Here is a 23,510-nt window from a genome sequence, read left to right as displayed (position 1 = left end):
AGAACACATCTTACTCGAAACCCTTCGGCACCATTATTGATGGGAGAGAGAAGAAGAGTGGATAATTCCACTTTGATTGATACACCAAGTGCAAGACCTTCTTTGATTAGAGTTGATCTTCCAAGGTTAGCTTGTTGCAAGAATGGCTAGTCTCCCTCTAGGAAAAAGTGTAGGCTTGGGCTTATGTTAATGGCTAAGTACAATTAGGCATTACTACTCACTCCCTCAAGAATTCCTCTCATCAATAGGTTGAATGCTTGAGTTCCTTTTCAAGGAAGAAGAGGTCCCCTTTTATAGGTGAAGGGAGCCCCCAAAGGTTTACACAAGAAGAGAGGAGCCAGTGTGAATAGAAACTGGAAAAGTTGAAAATGAGCTGTCCCTGCATGATGTGGGCAGACTGGGGTCCAGTATTCTGATCATAACTCCTCAACCGTGGCTCCAAATAAAAAGTAAAAATATGGGCAGAAACTTCAGCTCATTAGCTACGATTTTCATTTTAAAATCGTTTTCTAATTCGGATTGGAACCTTGTGTAAAAAATTCACCAAAATAGGGTCCATTTATGGCAGCAAAAGTCTTCATATGGTCTCCTTAGCCTAGACTTTCATTTAATTCCAAAGGACACCTCATGCCATATGAAAGCATGACATTGCTCCTTGACAAAGTTTTGTAATCATGCTTGCAATAATGCATTAAAATAAGTGTATCTTTGAAATCATGCCACCTAGTGTCCCACTAGGATTTGATTCTCTCCTAGTAGCTATTTAAAAAGAAATATAAGAAAAGTATAAAAAATACATAGAATATATATATATTGGAGTTTACCCTAGATATAGGATCTAGCTAGGGTGTGAGATGATAATGAAATAGTAGAAATAAAGAATCAATGCTTTTTGCCCCAAGTGAAAGAGGCGGAGCTATTGATGCTTTTCCCATAGTATATTCTGATGGTAAAGTAAGGATATGTTACCCTTTAGAAAAATAATAGGATGAGATAGAAGGCTTATTATTATACTTAAATATGCATATGTACACTATAGGAAATATAATTATGTATCTAAAAAAATACAAGATAGATCTTGTAGCATGCGTTCCCACTATGTACGTGTCACAGCACGACAACGCTGTACGATAAGCCCATAAAGCTGATGTAAGCTTTAGGTCCCAATCAGTGCAATTAGCCTCAACTGTCTTTGTCAAAATGGAGATGAGAGTTTTGTTGGTACTCTCAGCTTGGTCATTTGCTTGGGGATAATAGGGTGTAGACTTGTGGTGAGATATCATGAAGTTTGATGTGAGTTCTTTTATTACTTCATTTATAAAATGAGTTCCATTGTCAATCAGAAGTTCAAAGGGGCATCCAAAACGTGTGATAATGTTCTCAAAGAGGAACTTATCTATTGTTTTTGCATCCGCCTTCCGTGTTGCTTTTGCTTCAGCCCATTTGGTTACATAGTCGGTAGCCACAATGATATATCATGATTGCGTGTTACGTGAAGCCGGACTAATCGGTCCTACAAAGTCTAAGCCCCACTTTTCAAATGGTTGGGTTACCTTGATGGGATGTAGAGGCATCCTATCACTTCTTTGTGGCTTCTTGAAGCGTTGGCATTCATCACATCCCTTTGCAAAAAGTGATGCATCCTTAAACAAAGTGGGCCACCAATAGCCTGACTGTAAGATCTTTCGGGCAGTCAACTTTGCTGAAAAGTGACCACCAGCTACGCCCATGTGTGCCTCTTGTAGAATATATAAATACTCATCCTCGCGGGCACACCGTCTAAGAACATCATCTTTTCCTCTCTTATAGAGAGTTCCCGCCAGTAAGCAATAGGGTTCGCATTCCTTGATTTATTTTCGAGCTATATCTTTTCGCAGCTCTTTGGGTGGAAAACCATTAACTAAGAATTTAACAATCTTTTCACTCCATTCAGGCATTGTCTCAAGAATGAACAAAGGAGTATCAAGCAATTCATCGTCAACCCCCGTAGGAGCTTCGCCATTAGGGATACGAGATAAATGATCCACCATGACATGTTTTCTTCCAGGCCTCACAACAACGGTGAAGTCAAACTCAAGAAGAATTAACAACCATCGTGTAATTCGACCTGTGGAACACGGCTTGTTTACCAAATATAGCAATGCTTGATGATCCACATAAAACACAAACTTGGTAGCAAGAAGGTAATAGCGAAATTTCTTTACTGCGTAAATCATAGCTAGACCTTCGCGCTCTGTAGTAGTGTAGTTCATCTCGGCATCATTTAATTGGCGACTTGCAAAGCTAATAGGGTAGTCCAATTTATGTTCTCTTGGTTGAGTTAGAACACACCCAATAGCAAAGTTTGATGCATCAATATGCACATGAAAAGGTACATTCCAATCAAGTGTTCGCAGGATTGGAGCACTTGTTAGGGCCTTCTTTAATAACTCATAAGATTGATGACATTCTTCCGTCCAGTGAAACTCGATAAGAAGCTTGTACAATGGACGCGCTATCTCGGCAAAGTTTAAAATGAACCTTCGATAATAACCAACATGGCCCATAAATCTTTGAACTCCTTTATAGTTCATAGGTGGTGGCAAATCGGCAATGGCTTTAATCTTACTCTCATCTGTGGATATCCCGTTCTTGGACACTATATGCCCTAGAATGACTCCATGCTTAACCCAAAATTGGCATTTGAAAGGGTTCAATGAGATGCGATAAAATCTGCACCTTTCAAATATTTTTCGTAGATATAACAAATGCTTCTCCCAAGAAAAATAAACACAAAGGTCGTCTAGGAAAGCTTCACAAAACTCCCTTAGAAATTCTTTAAACGCAGTGTTTATTAATCGTTGGAATGTAGCAGGGGCATTTGTTAAACCAAAAGCCATAACACGAAATGCAAACACTCCAAACTCTGTGATAAAAGCAGTTTTAGCTTGGTCCTCTAATGCAATTGTGATTTGATTGTAACCAGAGTACCCATCTAAAAAGCTATAAGCTTCCTTGCCCGCAACTCTTTCAAGCACATGTTCTCAATATGGCAAGGGATAATGATCTCTCCTAGTGGCTGCATTAACTTTCTTGAGGTCCACACACACTCTTAGTTTCCCATTCTTTTTTGGCACAATGACTATTGGAGAAACCCATTCTGAGTGCTCAATAGGGTATATGAATCCACATTGGATAAGTTTTTCAATCTCCTCTTGTACAATTTTGGCGTACTTAGGATTCATTGGATAGGGTCGTTGCTGGACGGGTTTAGCAGTGTTGATCATGGGAATTGTATGTTGCACTACAGAAGGTGGAACGCCCTTCATGTCATGATATGTCCAAGCAAAGATATCCTTGTATTCCTTGAGGAGCTCCTTAAGTACATCCTCTTCAGTTTCAGTAAGGTCTTGAGCAATAAAGACTGGTTTAGACTCCTCACCTGGTTTTGCTAATTCTATCTCTTTAACTACCGCTGGACCATCATAGACTCCACTGCTTCCATTGGTAGGTACTCGTTGGGCTTTGGCATACACAACCTTTCGCTCCCCCATGGTATAAGATTTAAAATGTTCAGGAGCTGTATGTAAGTCAGCAGGCTCTTGTCCTGACAGAGACCTTTCTTTTAGTTCTGCCTCCTTTTGTTGTTGAGCTAACTCTCGGTTTTGACGTCTTCTTATAGTTCGACTCAATTTCGGCTCTGTAACCTCCAATTGAGCGAGGTCAATGGGTCGCGGGCTGCACCACATGACACTCTGGAGATGTTCACCCCAATTGTCTACTAGCTTTCGATGAGCATCACATGCCCCTAGATAGATAAGCCATTCTGCAGTAGATCTTTCCTTGTTTATCCTAGCTCTCACATTTGCTCGATATCGTCGTCTCTTATATGACCTTTGTTTCTTGTTAAGGTTTTGATTTTGGTAAATGTTTGAACTCGACTCGCTTGATAGGTCTTCGCTTGTATCTTCTTCACTCTCATATAAATTACCATAGACGGTCGTACTAGGCCTTGAGTATTTATTTTCTATACTTGGTTCACTCGATGTTTCCTCAGGTTCTGAATCCATTTCTTCCTAAGATTCCGTTTCTGATGTGTATTGGCATGAAGCCTTTGAGGAATCATCAGTTTCACTCTCAGGTAGGTGTGCCTCTCTCTTATCATCGGATGTTACATGCGCTACACCTAACATGTTTACTGGTGCAATGTGTGGTATCTCTTTCCCATCCGGTGTTACCCAAGTTGTTCCTCTAGCTCCCCATGTATCTATAGTTGCCGCTAGGTGCACCCAATTGACATTGTCTGACTCAGCCATTCCGGGTAGGATATCCATATAAGGAGAGTTCTCCCCAATATCCGTGTCTTCGTTACATGTGTAACAATATTGTAATGGAGCTGAGTGAATTGTTGTGTCTGATCGATTATCAATGATGAATTTATTTCCTAGAGGATGCGTTCGACCACTTAAAAGATCAACTCGAATGACAGAGTCTTGGAACTGTAAGTAGACGTGGTTTTTGGACCAGTCATGCACCATTTTTGCTTCCCTCATGAATGGACGCCCTAAGATCATCTCAAATGACATAGGATGCTTGGAAAAATCCATAACAATGAAAGTCTGCCTTACCTTGTGTCCCAAGACCTTGATCCTGAGATCCTTTAGCATTCCAATAGGCGTAACAATAGATCCATTAGCCATTTTTACCACTACGCTTGTGGCTTCAAGGTGAGGTCTCCCCATAGACTCCCAACAACTCTTTGTCACCATGCTGACTCCCGCACACCGTCAAGGACCCCCTTTACAGTTAATCCTTTAGTAGTGATTGGTAGAGTAGCATTAGATTCATCACCTTCAAAGTATTGCCCCAACTTGTTAACGGGTATTTCAATTACAGATTCATGTCCCGCTAGGTCAGATGGTGGTGCTAAATGTTCCTCATCATTCATCACCGAGTCAGGTTTGTTCATATGTGCAAACTGTGGTAATCCAGCCTGTAATTCTCCATTGAGAAGCGCTCGCAGTGCTAGGAATAATTTTGGATCTCCGTATAACTTAGATATGATAGTCATACATGTTTCTGAGGACATGAAATCCATCAGCTTGGCAACATTTAATGGCATCTTGTGGGACGTAGGACCCTGACAAGAGAATGGTGAAGATGGAATCTCCACTTCCTCAAGGGGGTCGGGCATTCCCTCATTGAACATTCTCTCTAGTAGGAAAGGTGTGTGTCCACTTTCAGATGTCCTACCGTCACTCTCTTCCCGAATGATACTGGGTATAGCTAACGGCCTGTAGTTCTTGTGAGGTTGAACTTGTGTGGGAAACACTATGTCCAACATCTGGATATGTTTGGGTTCAAGTTCTAATTTTCGTTGAGTTTCTTCCACCAAACCCCTCAGTTGTTGGACTCATTCAATTTCCACTGTTGGGTTTGGATAGGTTCCAATCTTTCTCTTGCAATCCTCATTTTTTGTCTCTCATGGCTTATCTTGGGGGTTCGCAACTGGGTGGTTTAACTTTGAACACTCTTTTGGTGTTCGTCGTAATTCCCTCTCGTGATCCTCCTCACTGGCTTTTTCCTTTGTAGTAATAGTTTTGTTCTCCGTGGTCTCTATCGAATCTGAGTCATCCTCAGGGTCATTCATATACACGGGATCCTCTCCTGTCCCTATGTTAGTCTTTGAACTAGGTTTTGAGCTAGAAGCATTAAGGGATTTCTTTCTTCGTGTTTTCTTCTTTCTCGCTCGGCCAATGGATGCAGCATCTCTCTCTTCGAGGATGTAATTTTGCTTTTGGAGCATCGACCGTGTGAGTGCATTCATTGGTGCTATGTTTATAGTTGGTGGTGTCCCATCAACAATCTCTATTATGTTCAATGGTGTGATTTTCGGTGCGTTTGGATTGTTAGGACACTGTGCGATCAAATGATCTATGCCACAACGATTACAAGTGAGTATTGGCATTGCCAATGCACTCCCTTGACTTGTTTGCATTAGTGCGGCATTCTTTTGCATTCTAATGGGGCACTCAGCTACTCAATGTGGTCCACCACATTCGTAGCACTGAAGAGGTGGTCTCCGGGCAAAACTATTAATGTTTTGGCCTCTTGCTGCTAGCGCAGTAGCTTGATATACCGGTTTGATTTGTCCCCAATGGTCTTCCATATAGTACATGGGACACTCCTCAAGCATGTCGACTCCATAGGTGATACTAGAGTCTATGTCCTCTTCGCAATCTACATAAGTACTAGATGACTCGCAACCTATTTGGTTCATAGGTGTAACTCTTGGATGAGGGGGTTGCGGTCCTAGCACTGGAGGTGGCAACGATGTGGTTTGGACCACATTTTGGGTTCTAGGGACCATGTGCTATAATGGCAACTGTTGCTCCATGGGTGGGGTAGGCATCAATGCAGGAACTCGAGGTGAGTCTGCCCAAGCTATAGGCGGTCTATTTTCCATGATGTGTTTAAGCATTAGGCAATCCTCCGCTTGATGGCCATACCTACCACACGCGTTACAAGTCCCATTAAACTTTACTGTGAAAGTAGGGCATTCACTCGTAGTATGTGGGCCCAAGCAAATTGAGCACCATTGTTGCTCCCTTCTTGGATACATATGAGTGTTTTGTGGAGCACGATTACCCCTAAGGCTTTCTAGACTTCGGCTCGACAGACACTCTTTCTCCTGCAATCATTAAATTATCCTCCAATTGGATTGCATTCATGGTGAATGCTTCCCAAGTAGTGATACCTCTAATGACTAGGCCATTATAGATACTTTCATGTCGTAGTCCCCTAATGAATCTATCGAGAAATTGGTTGTTGTTGAATCGCTCGTTTGGATTGCATCGAGAATTCAAATTCTTTAGGCGACTAATGAAGTCTCTCACGGATTCACCTTCTTCTCGTTGGGCTTTCTGGAGCTGAGAGGCTACACCCCAAAGTACTCCCTCTCGTATGTGCTCTTTCAAGAACAATCTCCTAAGAGTAGAGTAGATCGTTTTCTCTTCTACTCTTAAGGTTCTATACCAATCTCCAGCCTTTCCGCTTAGGGTCAAACTCAAAGCCTTACACTTATGTAGCTCATTGTTCTCTTCCAAGGAATCACACACATGTTCAAAGACTTCCATATGCTTTCTAGCATCTCCGTCTCCACTGAATTTCTGTGTGAGCTTAGCTACTTGAACTGCCTTGCTCCTAGGCTCTCTATCAGGTGCACTACGCATGTTTTCTGCAATAGAGCGACCGATAGTTTGAGCAAATGCTGCCAAATCTCCTATTTGAGCAGGTATAATGGGTGTATGTGCTCCTGGAATCACATGTGAGATGGGAGTTGGCCTTGGCCTTGGCATATGCGCGGCTCTTGGGTCCCATATTTCGTATGGTGGTGTACCAGACGGTGGTCCAAAGTTTACAGGCGTGGCCCTAGGCATAGGGGGTGCCTGATATGGCATGTTATTATTAAATGGCATGGCTCCACTTGTATAAGAGCTTGGATAATGCCATTGTGGATTGTAAGCTCTTGGAATAATCGAAGGTGTAGGAGCTACATGAGGCTGAGGTACGACAGGTGCACATGATTGATACATACATGTAGGTATAGTTGGGGGCACTGTGCTACTAGGCATCGGCGCAGTATTAACAAATGAACTCCATGGTGTACTTCTTGTCATGCTCACCACTGGGATATGCATGGTAGCCGTAGTGTCATTAAGAGAAAGATGAGCTAGATCTGGGAAGGTAAAGCTGCCACTTGTAGGCTCAGATTGTACTGAGGCTCCTGGCGAAACAACATATGGAGGATCAATGGGGCTCACTGAGGGAGTCTCCATTTGTGATAGGGTTGGTTGGTTGGCCTTTCCCGTATCCAAGAATCTCATTAGGCCTGTTGAAGGCGTGTTGATCCCTGTGTTCTGTCTTTCTAACTCGACAATCCTATGGAGGACATCACAAACTTTCTGTTGTTGCTCATCTATGCTAGTAGCACCCGATGTGGATTGTAGAACATCTAACCAACCCACATGATAGGTGTGTCCTGTGTACCAATCAGTTAAAGCTGCCGCTTGTAGGTCATACTCCCAATTTTCGTTTAGGAATATCCCATCTAGGCCTTGCGTGCTGGAGGTTTCCCTCAAGGTGGAAGCATTATTGCTCCCCATCGCTTGCCCCTCCGTGACTGCTACCTTGGGAGCACTCGGTTGCTTGGCTAGCATGATTGTTGTCATAGGAGCCTTTGCTTTCAGGGCTCGACTTTGTTCTAGCCTTCGTAGATTCTCAATTTCCCTCTCCCTTGTTGCTTGCATATAGCGTTTGATCTCTTGCACTTCGGCAAGACTCCTACCATCGGGTAGTAGAACCTCAGAGGGAGATAGTCCTAAAGGATCAGGAGGTGCAGTGGATGGAACATTCACATGCACACTCTCAAGAAGCATAGGGTCTATTTTAGGCATGAATGACGAATTTACTTCCCCACTCCCTTCATTTATTTCATTAACCGCATGTTCGGAGCGTGTAGCTCTACTAAGGGTCTCTTTTAAGCGGCTAAACACGCTGGACTCGGGCCGTGGGCCCATGGCATGCATGTCTTGACTTGAACTATCAGGGTTTGGTGTAGGATACCCCTCCATGACTTCATAGTCAGAGGAAGAATCACTAGACGCGATATGAGGATCTTGGTTCGTGCTACCTTGAGTTCCAACCGAAGGTCCAGAACCTAGGGTGGAGGAATAATGGGTGCCCGTGTAAATGGAGGCACTACCAATATGCTCGTCCTCTAACACTCGTCCAGAGCGTAGGTGCATGTGACCTCCACACTCTAAACGCGTTGGTGAGTGTCCGTGAAGGCCGCTCACTTAGTTTTTTTTTAGGTGTTTATAACCCAAGTTTTTTGTTATTCTTGGTTATTTTTTGTAACCAAGCCACAAAATATGGCGTGTAATAGCTCAAGACGAGCGTTTTGGCTAAAGGAACGTGCTGTGCTTTACAGCTCCCTATTCGGCTACGTGAAGCCCTCGAAATCCTAAAAATAGTTTTTAAATATAGAAAGGTGTATAAACTATATTTTAAAACTGAGGACTGAGGTCTGGGTTTGAGCTTGGGCTTGGGGAATGATCCCTAGCCCGATCCTTCTTTTTAAAATAAATTTTTTTAAAAGTTTTTTTTTTGAAAGTCGTCGCGGCCGCGCCGCGCACGCGCGCACACACACACTTAACCTTCACCTAACTTATCTACTTACAGCTAATAGAGATACTGCCACACACACTCTAACACTGTTTACATAGTACTACAGTAGCTAACAGATCTACAAAACTAACCTTACAGAACTAACATTGAACCTTACAGAACTAACATTCCATAGCTAATACCTTAATTCTAACAATACATTGCAAAAAAATTGTAACTCCTTCTTTACAGAAAACAAAAAAGACAGTACAGTGTAACAAAAATCTTCTCCACACAACCACACACCTTCCTTCTTCACAAATCCTTCTCCACACAACCACACACCTTCCTTCTTCACAAATCCTTCAGTTGAAATTGCATCACAAGAAAGCGTAAGGTGCTTAACCGAGCTTAGTGTAGGGCATTTCCCCGACAGCGGCACCAAAAATGTGTGCTCCTTGCCGCATTGTCGAAGCAAGGGACTTGCCTAACACTGTGTGCGAGCCACAGACGGCTCCAACCACACAACTAGCTTAACTAGTAAGCTCAAAGAAAGCGATGGTGTGTCACTCACCGCTCTACGCTTGCTTCGTGGAGGATTCCTCGCCGCGAAGAAGAAGGAGCCGCCGCTTCGCCGCACTCAACCGCTTCGCCGCCGCCGTGCCGTCGTCGCAATGCTCGATCACACACACACACACACTCTCTCTCTCTCTCTCACATACACACACACACACACACACACACAAGGAGGTGAAGAAGAAGAAGATGGAGATGGAGATGGAGCAAGAGCACTCTTCTATTGCACAAATGAGATAATAAGTGAATTTTAGGTTTAGTTGGCTTTTATATGAGCTCACCCCATTCACACTTGGGCGCCCATGCTTAGCCAACTAATCCCTTGAATGTCCCAGTTAGAGTGCGCCTCTCATCGGCGATCACTCTTACCCTTTTCCTATTGGTCCGACAAGCTCGGTACCTGACTCTACCAAATACATAATACACGTCCGTCGTAGGTGATGGGGTGTCCGTGAGCCGTGAGGGTTAACAAGTTTGATCGATGGACTTTGGATCATGGATTCACAAGATGCAACTCGGATAACTACGTCTACACAAAGAATTTGGGAGATGGGAAATTCATCATCCTAATGTTGTATGTTGATGACATGTTGATTGCAAGTGCTAACATGTAGGACATCAAAGACCTAAAAGAGGAGCTGTCTTAATCTTTTTCAATGAAAGATTTAGGTGCTGCAAAGAGGATACTTGGTATGAAAATATCAAGGGACAAGACGAAGAAGACAATAAAGCTATCTCAAGAGGATTACATCAAGAAGGTACTAGAAAGGTTTGCAATGCAAAATGCAAAACCAGTTTCTACACCTTTGGCTGGTCACTTTAAACTAATGAAGGATATGTGTCCAAAGACACAAGAGGATATAGCCTATATATCTAAAGTTCCATATGCTGCGGCGGTAGGTTCTCTAATGTATGCTATGGTCTGGACAAGGGCAGACATTGCACATGCAATGGGAGTTATGAGTAGGTTCATGGACAACCTAGGTAAAGAGCATTGGCAAGCTGTGAAGTGGATACTTAGGTATCTAAAAGGGACAACAACAAATGCTTTTTTTTTTGGAGGAACTGATATTTTTCTTCAAGGGTATGCTAATGCAGATATGGCAAGTGACAAAGATACTCGAAGGAGCACTACGGGCTATTTATTCACAGTTGGAGGCACAGCAATAAGCTGGGCTTCAAAGTTGCAGAAAGTGGTGTCACTTTCTACCACAGAAGCAGAGTATGTAGCAATGACGGAGGCAAGCAAAGAAATTTTGTGGCTTCACAGATTCTTAGAAGAGCTTGGATTCAAACAAGACAATTGTGTCTTGTACAGTGATAGCCAAAGGGCTATTCATCTTGCGAAAAACTCAGCCTTTCAATCAAGGACAAAGCACATCGAGGTGAGATATCACTTCATACGCACTCTTTTGGAAGAGGGATAGCTAAAGCTAGGAAAGGTGCATACAAGTGAAAATCCTGCAAACATGTTTACGAAGGTGGTCAACAAGGAGAAGTTGAGCTTTTGCTCATCTTCAATCGGCATTCAAGGATAAGAAGCCAGGATGGAAAGCAATCACAGGTTTGGTTTGGAGATCAGTCTCCAAGTGGGAGATTGTTAAGTATGGATTCTGATTTATCCCTTGTAATTTTCTGTGGTAAAAGCACACATTTGTAAGGCCCCCATTATGAGGAGAAGCCATCGTGCGTGAAGGAAAATCACTCGTCGAAAACCAAAGTTTTCACGGCCAAAAATCAGGGGCAACTTTTAGGGGCCTCGGGGGTGGAAGCCCCCTGAGACTTTTTTTTCCCTCGCCGGAATATTTCTTTTCGCCGGATTATTATGGCCGGACGGCGGCCGGAAAGTGGTCGAAAATCGACCGGTCGGTTGGCCGGTGGCCGGTAGCCGAATTGAATGGCCGGTGGCCGAATTCAAAAGCGGATTTGTCTACACAAGGGCGGCCACACATGGGCGGATTGGAGGGTCCGATTTGGACTTATTCACACAAGGACGGCTACACATGGTTGCCTCTCATGAGAGAGGGCATCCCTTTTGGCCTATAAAAGGAGGCCATTTCTACACACATTTTATAGTGTGAAGTTGATGCAACAAGGTGGGTGTGAGGTGGTGAGAGTGAAGCAAGGTGGGAGCTCTATTAAGGGTATAATCCCTTTGTAAACTACTTCTTGTTTTCAAGTACTACAGCCATTGAGTGGCTGCTTTTTCGTGGACGTAGCCCACATTGGGTGAACCACGTATATCGTGTGTACTCTCTCTCTCTCTCTACTCTATAATCTCTTGTGTGTGAAATCTATCTCTCTCCATTAAGTAATCTACTCAAATATCTATTTAGCTACATCTTATTTCCTAAAATTCTCCACTGCTACTGCCTCCATTTGAGTAGCAGCGAGAAAGAGGGTGTCCCTTTCTACCACATTTGTTGCAAGGTTTGTTTGTGTAGCAGTATTTCGCTACGTGTCCCATTCTTCCACATTCATAACACTTTTGTCCGTTTGTCGATGTTGATGGTGAATGCCTTCCCCTTGAAGACGTTGCGATAAAAACTCCTCGTGATGAGGTGAGTGAACTTCTTTGCTTTCTTTCATCTACTTGGATTGAGTTGATGACATCTTGGAATGGTGGTGTTGGTTCTTTTTCTTCAAGAATTGTGACTAAGTGGTCATAAGAAGGTGGAAGTGCACTTAATAGTATGGCCACTTTGTCATCTTCTGGTACTTCGACCTGGAAATAAGTGAGCTGCGTGACAATGCTCTTGAGCCTATTTCACTAGGCTAGCAATGTCCTCCTCTTCAATCATAGTAACTTTGTAGAGCTGTCTTTTAAGACTAACTTTGCTTCTTTTGGCCCTAGCTCCAAAATTACTTTCTAGGACATGCCAGGCATCATGTGCATGCTTACATTCATCTATGAAATGCATGTAGTTGTCATGCAAGGAGGTGATGATGATTCCCAATGCTTGTTTGTCTTTGGCCAAATTCTGTGCACTTGCTATGAGTGTAGATGCCCTAGTGTGCACTGCATCGGGTTCGGCTTGTTGCTCTAAGGCAGTGCTGATGACAGACCACAAACATTTTTTCATAAGGTAGCCTCTTAACTTCGTTTGCCAAGTGTGAAATCCTCCCCGTTGAGTTTCTCTATTCCCTTGTCCCCCATTTGTGCCAATAGAGGGGTCTTAGCTTAGGAGACTCTCCTAGCCAGTGTCTGCCTCTTTACACGAGCATAATCGATGATAGAAAAATTTATTTGTAAATTTGTGTGCTCGGTTGCAAATTTTAAGGGTTCATTGTAAGAGAGAGAGAGAGAGAGAGAGAGAGAGAGAGAGAGAGAGAGAGAGAGAGAGAGAGAGAGAGAGAGAGAGAGAGAGATCCCCCTTTTTTTGTGAAGCTCCTCTTCACCGTCGCGTCGGTGAAGCACCTCTTCACAAGGAGGTAATGTCCTTTGATACCTTTTGAGGCTTTGAAAGAACTCCCTCTTTGAAGCTGTTGAAGTGGGTGTTCAAGCTCTTTTGAGTGCTTTGGAGAATCTTGATGAAGCCTTAATAGTTTGAATGCCTCGACTTTATGCCTGGACGAGCATTCAGTGCTCTGCAGTGAGAACAGACTCTAGTGGCCTTGGAGGCTTGCCTTGGAGCCGGTGCACAGGGTGGGAGCATCCCCTTGTGGTAGCTTGGCCTTTGGCCTCTTGGGCGCGGGATCCCGTCCTAGTGCCAATGGGCAAGCGGATACTTTCCGGGCACGTCGGGCAGGCCGGGTACCTATCGCACAAGCGCGGGTAGGAGCGGGTAGCATGGCGGTTCGTCGGGCATGCGCGGGCAGCTTGGTCAAGCTCCGGGATGCGCGGGTCGGCACCGAAAAATCTTCTGCGTGTGATTGCTCTCCAGCGGACCCGCCAGCTCCACAAAACTCTTTTGCATGCGGTTTTTGGTCCGCCCGCTTCCCCCCACAATAAGCAATGGAGTTGACCCCGAGACCTCAAGGCCAAATATAGGTTGCTCAAATTGGGCTAGCCAACAAGCCCACAAGCCTTGCTTGTGGAAGAGCTCAAAAAAGTAGGTTCTTAAGCCAGGGTTAGCACGTTTACACACACACACACACACCTATTCTTTGGCAATTTTAAGGGTGAGTTTAATGGAGTTCTCAGGCTCAGATTGTAGAGCTTGAAGGCTCTATGGGAAGCTTGTGAGGAAAGCTTCAAGATGAGATGATTAAAGCTTGATAAGTACAAAATCAGGAAGATTAATTGAAGATGCAAACAACTAGAAAATTGACACAAAAATGACTAGAAAATGCAAAAATTGGATACTAATCTTCTCCCTAATCAAGCCTATCTAGCCATGGAGGGTAGTGGCCTCTTGGGTGTGCCAAGGACATGCCCACACATAACTAGATTAGTGCTTAATTAGTGAGATGCAACTAGGTATGAAAATGTTAATGGGCTGCAACAATGAAATGCTAATCAATCTAATGGAGATGCTAATGAATAACGCACACTAATGCATAATGACAATCCTAGCTAGTGAGGCGGTCCGGGGCGGGCAACAAGAGAGGCGACCTCTAAACACCCCTCAAGGCTCCCGTGCTGCTCAATTAGGGCTGGGGCAACCACAAGCACAACACAACAACAAACCCACAGCCAAACCCAAACAAGATAGGGGCACCACCTAGTTATGGTATGCGAACTAGGACGCAAGAGAGATTTTGGCACAACCAAGAAGATGCACCACACAACACACACAAACAACCTCACACCAAGACACACACAAACTGGACCAGAGAGAGCTAGAGCAAAGGGAAGAGAGAGAGAAAAGGATCTTGCGTAATACCTTATTTGTGACTTGCAAATGGAGATGGTTCGTTATGATGCTATCGTAGAACTTGTATAAAACTCACTCAATGCTTAGTGATTGCTAAACATTGCCAAAACACACACACATTGTCTTAGGGTGTGGGAGACCTCTCACCACAGTACCCTCTTACAATGGACACAAAACTGGCAATGAAAAACACACTAAAACCCTTTCTAAAATCAAGATCAACTGATAAAAACTCAAAATACACAAGTCACTTTGAATTCACCAAACCGTATTGCACAAATGGAAGGACGAAGATTTGAACGTCGAATCACGCCTTTGATGCACCAAACCTCAATTTATTGATGATAAAGGAGCATATACAATAGTGGTTTTGAGATTTGTGAAACTCACGCTCTCTCACTTGCAATGTGTAGCTTGAAATCTTCTCTCACACCAAGAGTGAAGCTCACAAGTGGTTGCTACACCTAAGTCTCTCCTCATGCATAGAGTGTTGGGGTGCTATGTGAGATGTTGGAGGTTGTTTTACAAGAAGGAGAGGGCCTATTTATAGGTTGGAGACCCCTGATTAAGATTATTGGAAATCCTAATTTACAAGCTAACAAATCAGGATTATGATTTTTTTGAATATCAAAACATGGCGGGCCTTCTTTGTCTGCTTGAGTCATGGGTGTGGGCTCAAAAGAGAGCATTATTGATGGTAGATAAGGTGAAAGTAAGTTTTAAGGAAGGGGGGAGAGAGAGAGAGAGAGAGAGAGAGAGAGAGAGAGAGAGAGAGTTACTATACATGTCTTGAGGTGAGGTGTCTTTTATGGTTAGGTCAATGCTATTTTGTGTTAGTATGTTAGTCGTTAGTAATCACTAGAAAGTTAATGTTACATTTACAATGGGTAGAGTGAGTTGATTTGATGAAGGAAGAGGGGTGAATTAAAAGAGAATCATTGAGATGGTGAAGCTTTGAAGAAGCTTGAACTCACCCTTGTGTAGATTGTGGAAAAAATGACCGCTGGTCTTCTTCTTCTTCTTCGCTTCTTTACGCCGCCGCCACGGTTGACCACCACGATGAAAAGAGGATTTGTTGATGAAAAATCCTCAATTTGCAGAAGTTATCATGGTTAAGATGCTGAATTTTAGATATTTTAGGAGAGGTAAATGAAATTGTAACATAGAAGCAATAGAGAGAGACATGGAGAGGGTGTATGTATGTAGAGGTTCATAAAAGAACTATAGGGATGAGAGAGAAGGGTAATGGTGAAGAGGGTGGGAGAAGCCATGGAAATTGCAGGTTTGAGTGAGGGAAGGAGAGGGAGGGATGTGTAAGAGTGAGTAGGTGTGTGGAAGGGTGAGAGAAGACTAAGGGCTACTTGTGAGAAAAGTGGGCAGGCTGGGGTCCACTCAAAAAATCATAGTTCACCGTTGGTAGCTCCAAAAATCATGAAAAAATTTGAGGTGATTATTCAGAGCGTGGGCTACATTTTCTCTTTTGATCACCGCTCCAAATTCGGAGTGGAGATAGGTGTCAAAATTCTCACCAAAAAGCCTATTTTTTATGCCTACAAAAGTCTTTTAGTGGCCCCCTCCTTTGTTGAATTTGTACAATGCATCCAAGAGTGAGCCCCTCCTTTGTCATATTATAATACAAAGCATTCAAGTTTCCCTTGACCCATGCATGGAGGAGGATTATTGGTGAAATAAGAAATATATACATGGTGGGACTAGTGTATGGACTATTCATGGACTTTAGCTCAATGAGCACATGGTGTTAGAATAATGAGTAAAAATAATAATAAAAATATGGAGGAGTTATGGATATGGAAAGATATTGGAATCATATGATATGGTCCCTCCTTGAATTATTTTGGGTGAAAGAGGAAAAGGTATGCAAGTAAATAATATAATAAAAGTAACCAATGAGTAGAAATCAATTTTTTGTTTTCACGAGGGTGAGGGTGAAAATGTAGGAGTGATTTGTATAAAGGAAAAATATGAGGTTAGAGTATGTACATATTGGCAAAAAATATAATTATGGTGTAAGAGGATGAAAGAAGGTGTACATAGGTTTAATAAAACACACACCTAAGTAGAAATATTTAAATAAAATACCAAAATAATTATAAAAAATCCCTATATTTAGGCCATATATACAATGAAATATTTACACACAAAGAGGCCATAATATACTTTTATTTTTATTTTTTTTATTTTTTTTGGCTCACCTAGCCCGGGGACTAGCTAGCTGAGGGTTTTTAAGAAGATATGGGAAAAGCCCCCTAACTCACACACGCCTATGTACAGTGAAATGGTAGGGATAGCCATAGCGTTTGGGTGAATTTGGTAGGGTGGAGTAATCTAATATGGCAATTATGGAGAGCCGAAAAACGGCTATCATTAGCCCTTCCCCCAGGATGATGGTATATTCATGTACCATCATAGAGCATCTTTTCCAAAGAGAGTGCTTCAGAGTCCTTGACGAGATCTTCATTGTTTGGCCACTCAGAATTTTGACTGGAGTTACACTCATGCTTCATGTAACAATACTTACATGAGACAACGGCCTTTGGACAGATCTTTGGTAGATCCTTTGGTAGAAGGCGACTCAAATAGGGCTTCAAGCGATACCCGTTTACCTTCCTGGAGTGATCTTTACCATTCAAGTCCATAAGCTGATAGTAACTAGAATTGAAAGCCTTGCTTACTATGTATGGCCCTTGCCATCTAGTTTCAAACTTGGCATCAAAACGATTGTCAAGTCGATTGTCATACCTTCGCACAAGCTCTCCTTCCTTGATGCCTTTGTCCTTCAGTTTCTTGTCGTGCGTTTCTTTCGCTTGTGTGGCTTTCCTCTTGTAGCACTCGTATGCTGCTTCTCTTTTCCACTCAAGCTCCACTAAAGTAATAAGTCGATCCATCCATACCTCCTGATCATCTTGTGCTCCTTTGCCATGAAGTCGCATTGTTGGAATGTTGAGCTCGATAGGCTGCAGAGCCTCTTGACCATAGACCAAGTGAAATGGTGTGAACTCCGTGGCTTCCCTATATGTGGTTCGATATGCCCACAAGGCACCATCCAAGAAGTCATCCCATAATTTGGTCTTGTTTTGCACCATCTTTCTGATGATTCCTGCCATGACACCATTAGCCTTCTCCACCAAACCATTTGACTGTGGGTAGTATGGTGTGCTATGACGATGTAAAATGTGAAGCTCTTCACAAACTTCTGTGAGCAAGCCCTTCCTAAACCCTGGACCATTATCAGAAACAATCTCCAAAGGTGTGCCAAATCTGCAACAAATGTGAGTGTACACAAACTTGCTAACTGTCCTCTCATTCACTCTTGCCACACTTTGAGCTTCCACCCACCTAGTCATATAGTCTACAGCCACTAGAATGTAGAGTTTACCATTTTTTGTCCTAGGCAGAGGACCCATAGCATCAATGCCCCACTTTTCAAAGGGTCCATTTGCAAGCACTATTTGCCTCGGGCCAGGCACCAACCTTCTATTTCCATTTATCTGACAATTGTGACAGCTTTTACACCAATGTTGAACATCCACATGCAAGCTTGGCCAAACATACCCCGCAAGCAAAATCTTCTTCACAGTTGATTCTTGGGAAAAATGACCACCACATACCTCTTCATGCAAACCTTTCAGAATGGCTGGAATTTCCTCGATAGTTGGTACTCTTCTGCACACTTGATCTTTCCCTCTTTGATAGAGGGAGCCTTCTAGGAAGAGATAGAAACTTGCCTTCTTCATAAGTCTCCTCTTCTGAGCCTTCGTGAAGTCTTGTGGAAACTCACCCTCCAAAATGTAGCGAATAATGGGAGCCAATGACTCCAATCCCTGGTATCTCGGTTGCTTGACAGTTGTTGCCACCATGATGACCTGCACTTCTCTCTCAACACATGTAACTGCTTGTTGTGCAAGTAAATCGGCATCTTCATTTTGTTTCCTCGGAATATGATATAGTTGCACTTCTTCAAACTGATTAAACATCCTACGAATGGCATGAACTTTTGTCCTTAAGCTTTCATTCTTGCATGCCCAAATGCCTAAAATCTGTTTAACAATGAGAAGTGCATCTCCTTTTACCATGAGACGTTTTATCCCTTGGCCAATGCACATCTTCAAACCATGAAGTAGTGTGTCGTATTCTGCTTCATTGTTGCTAGTTGAACCTGGTAGATTGACCTTTTCTTTCATGACCACCTCTCCACTTGGGTTGAGCAACACTAGCCCTCCCCCTGCTTTCCCTATGGCTCGTCGAAAAGCTCCATCAAAGAACAAGGTAAAAGCATTGGGAATACTTTTTGGTGGTGGTAATGGTAGGGTCTTTACTTCAGGCACCTTAATCTTCTTTTCATGCACCCTATAAGTGAGAATCCCTGCCAATTGTGCACGCACACTATCTTCTACCTTGAAAGAGTATTGAAACTCTTGCAGCTCCATAATCCACTTTGAGATCCTAGTACTAAGATTCATTTGAGATGACACCCAAGGGAACAAATTCTCTGCAGTGAGAATTACAAAAGGTTTTGGTAGCAGGTAGGATCTAAACTTTCTCACCGCAAACATGAGAGAAAGCATCATGAGTTCTGCTTCTGTGTAGTCTCTCTCCAAAGCATTCATGACCCTACTAGCAAAGTAGATGGGTCGCATCCTTGTACTATGGGGATCTTGTTGTAGCAACACAGCACCAATTGTTTCCCTTCCAACACTAGAGCTAACAAAGAATGTGTACTCCCAACAAGGAGGCATGAGTGTTGGTAGCTCTGACAAAATGACTTTAATGTTACAAAAATACTCTTCAAGCTCATCAGACCATGCAAATTCTACTTGTTGTGTCAACTTTTGCAAAGGATGAAGCAACTCTGAAGCTAAGTGAATAAAGCGTGACATATACTTCACTTTTTGAATGAATGATATGACCTCTTTGAGATTCTTGGGTGAGGGGAGCTCAATAAGAGCCTTTGCCTTTGAAGGATCCACCTCAATTCCTTTATAGGAAACCTTGTGACCAAGCAAGATCACTTCATCCTCAGCTATGTGACACTTGTCGGGGTTGAGTTGACCTCCCATGTCATAGAGCTTCTTTAAACCTTCTTCTACCCTTTGTAAATGCAATGATTTTGAGCTATAAATGCAAAAATCATCAATAAAAACCCTAATGGACTTTCCAAAGAATGCTTGAAACACCATGTTCATGAAGCGTTGGAAAGTTGCAGGAGCATTTGTTAGGCCAAATGGCATGACTCTAAAAGCATAACAACCCCAAGGAGTGATAAAGGTTGTTTTCAATTGATCCTCCAATGCGATACCTATTTGAAAGTAACCCGAGTAGCCATCACACACAGTGTACTTCTCATGACCAGCTACCTCATTTAGTATCTCATCCTGGAATGGGAGGGGAAAGTGATCTCTTTTTGTTGCCTCATTGAGGGGACGGTAATCCACACACACCCTCCACTTGCCATTTTTCTTTGGAGTGACAACAACAGGAGAGACCCACTCTGAATTCTCCACTGGATAAATGAAACCTGCTGCTAGAAGCTTTCTTACCTCCTTGAGTAGAGCCTGTTCCTTTATAACTCCTAGCCTTCGTAGCTTCTGAGCTTTAGGTGTGGCCTCAGGCTTTAACTCAATCTTGTGTTGAACAACATCTACCCCACGCACGTCGGTGTAGTCTTTAGCAAAAAGCCTAGGAAACTTCCTTAGCACACATTTGAACTCCTCTCTTTCATCCTTTGTAAGTGTTGTTGATAGCATACCTTCCAGCATCCCTTCATCTTGGACACCTTCGTTCTCTTGAGGACCTACCTCCTCCAAGCCTTGACAAGAGGTCTCTTGGTTGCTTGGCTTAAACCTTACCCCCATGACTTCGATGGAAGACTCCTCTTCAGTAATGCTGCCGCTACTTTCTTCTTCTGAAGTGCTATCGGTCCAACCTTCTTCCGTCTCACTTTGAGATGATTCTTCATGGAGCTCCTCTTGGCGTTGCTCCTTCATGTCAAAGACAACCTTCTTATGATTGTCATTCCTGCAAATTAATTTCCCACTCTCCCAATCCTGCAAAGCTCGCATTTTCATTAGCCATGGTCTTCCCAGGATAAATGGATAACCACTTCCCTTGGTCGACATACATAAAAATCCACCGCTTTCTTAATGCCAAAGGCCTCTACAAAGACATTTTTACAAATGCCTACACACCTAGCCTTGCTATTGTTTGCCATCTTGACTTTGATTTCAGGTGTCTCATGGATGTGCATGCCTAATCTTTGCATGAGTCCCTCTGTCATGATGCAAATTTGTGCACCCCCATCCACTAGACCTTTCCTAACCAATCTTCCTTTGATGTAACAGTCTAGCACCGGTGTAATGTCCTCATTCATTTCAACTTGTGCAATTTTTACAACAGGCACACTCTCTTTTACCTTTCTCCTAGTGCTAACTTCCATTGTTAAATCCCTCCTAACTTGTGGGCATAATGCAAGAAACTGAGGCCATGAGATATCAGGACCCTTACCTCGCATGTCTTCCAACAGGTTGTATGGAGCCATACCATGTCCAAGAGGGAAGTCTTGGAGATTGATACGACGTCGAGTCCTCTTAGCTTCCTTGGTCTCCTTTGCCTTCTTGCCTTGTCCATGGTCACTCTGTGATGGGACACCCTCTTTCTCTTTACCTTTTCATCGGCCACGCTTAATGCCATTTGCTTCCATGTCAACCTCATTTGAGTTTGTCACCTCTACCACATGCACATTTGGATCTGGCAAAGGTGGAACTCCCTCTACCCCTTGTGGAGGTGGTCTTGGTCCATTTGGCCTTTGTAGAAGCCTTGGTTGTTGACCAGCTCCTTCTCCTGCATTCATTACTGGGTAATTCAAGTTAGGTCTTCCTGGCTCCCCACGGGGCCAAGGACAATTATACATCCCATGTCCAGACTCTCCGCAATTCCAACATTGCAAGACTCTCCTAGGTCGTGGATCTCGCTCTTCAGACTTCTTTGCTTGTCCCTTTGGACCTACAGCTTGTGCAAGGTGAATTGACAGGCTGCTTAAAGATTCGTTTAACTTCTCAATTACTTCCGCCGTTACCTCAGGAAGCTCCCTCGATGTTGATGCTTGTGACTTACCTTTGGGTCTAAGACCTTCTATTGGAACCTCTCCCCTTAAGCACTTGAGTTTCCTATATTTCTCAGCAGCCCTAGTTTCAGCTGCATCAAAGGTAGCAGGTGCACCCGCCTCAACTTTTACCTTAAGGTCAGGAAAGAGTCCGGCTATGAACCTCTCCTTCTTTAAAAATTATGCACCATCACCAGGGTTAGCAACATTTCGTATCCATAGAGCCCAAAGACGTAGAAACTCTTGCTTGTACAAGTAGTAGTCATCTAAGTCTTTTTGCTTATGAGAAACAATGTCTTGCCATAATTTTTGAGTGTTTTGGGGATCAAAGAAGTATTTCTTGAAACGATTCAAAACTTCTGTGTAATTCCCCTTAACTTCCTCAGGCAAAGAGTCAAACCAAGTGCTAGCATCTTTCCTAAGGACCACCTCAAACATTTCTACACGTTCTTGATCAGTTATTATCCTCTTGATACGGCAAGACATCTTGAAATTCGCTAAAAATAATTCTGCATCCTCTTCAGGCTCTCCAAAGAAAAGAGGATACCCAGACATTTGGCGTTGGCTTTCCATTGAATTTATTTCAAAGTGATACCCGTTTTTGTTTTTCTTTCTTAAAAAGATTTACGCAATAATGTTTTTTAGCTTGCAATCTATTCTACAACAAAATAAAGATATTCACATCAAACGACCTATGATAATCAATAAGAGGTAGGATGACAGGGTTTGGTGATGCGAGAATTTCTCCTACTCTTTGGGCACCAAACATGAACACCATACGTTGTTGAAAATGGATTTTCCTACTAATTGCAATGTTTATTCTAATGTGTGGAGTGAAATGGAAGGGGAAAACCTCTATTCCTGGGCCATTATCCATGGTCTATGCATGACCTAATGCTTAAAACAAAACAAAAATATAGACGTCCAAACTAAGGTCGTACCTAATGAGAGGCAAAATAAAAGGATTTACTGAAGCGTTTATCTCGGCCAACCTAAGAGGACCTAAAATTCTACGAATGACACGTTGAAATTGCAACTTAGTACTAACAATTATGTGTACCTTTTGCCTTGCAATGGGAATGAAGGGATCATACAAATTTTCGTGATTCATGCAAACTACTTGACTATGCTAAAGGTTGATTCTACACAAAAATACACAAGCCGTCCTCACGGGGGGCACCAATTTGAGGCGGTCCGGGGCAGGCAACAAGAGAGGCGACCTCTAAACACCCCTCAAGGCTCCCGTGCTGCTCAATTGGGGCTGGGGCAACCACAAGCACAACACAACAACAAACCCACAGCCAAACCCAAACAAGATAGGGGCACCACCTAGTTATGGTATGCGAACTAGGACGCAAGAGAGATTTTGGCACAACCAAGAAGATGCACCACACAACACACACAAACAACCTCACACCAAGACACACACAAACTGGACCAGAGAGAGCTAGAGCAAAGGGAAGAGAGAGAGAAAAGGATCTTGCGTAATACCTTATTTGTGACTTGCAAATGGAGATGGTTCGTTATGATGCTATCGTAGAACTTGTATAAAACTCACTCAATGCTTAGTGATTGCTAAACATTGCCAAAACACACACACACACTGTCTTAGGGTGTGGGAGACCTCTCACCACAGTACCCTCTTACAATGGACACAAAACTAGCAATGAAAAACACACTAAAACCCTTTCTAAAATCAAGATCAACTGATAAAAACTCAAAATACACAAGTCACCTTGAATTCACCAAACCGTATTGCACAAATGGAAGGACGAAGATTTGAACGTCGAATCACGCCTTTGATGCACCAAACCTCAATTTATTGATGATAAAGGAGCATATACAATAGT

This window comes from Adiantum capillus-veneris, chromosome 23 (genome assembly GCF_014529385.1).
Source record: "Adiantum capillus-veneris isolate H3 chromosome 23, ASM1452938v2, whole genome shotgun sequence".
NCBI lineage: Eukaryota > Viridiplantae > Streptophyta > Polypodiopsida > Polypodiales > Pteridaceae > Adiantum > Adiantum capillus-veneris.
This window is presented reverse-complemented; position numbering follows the sequence as displayed.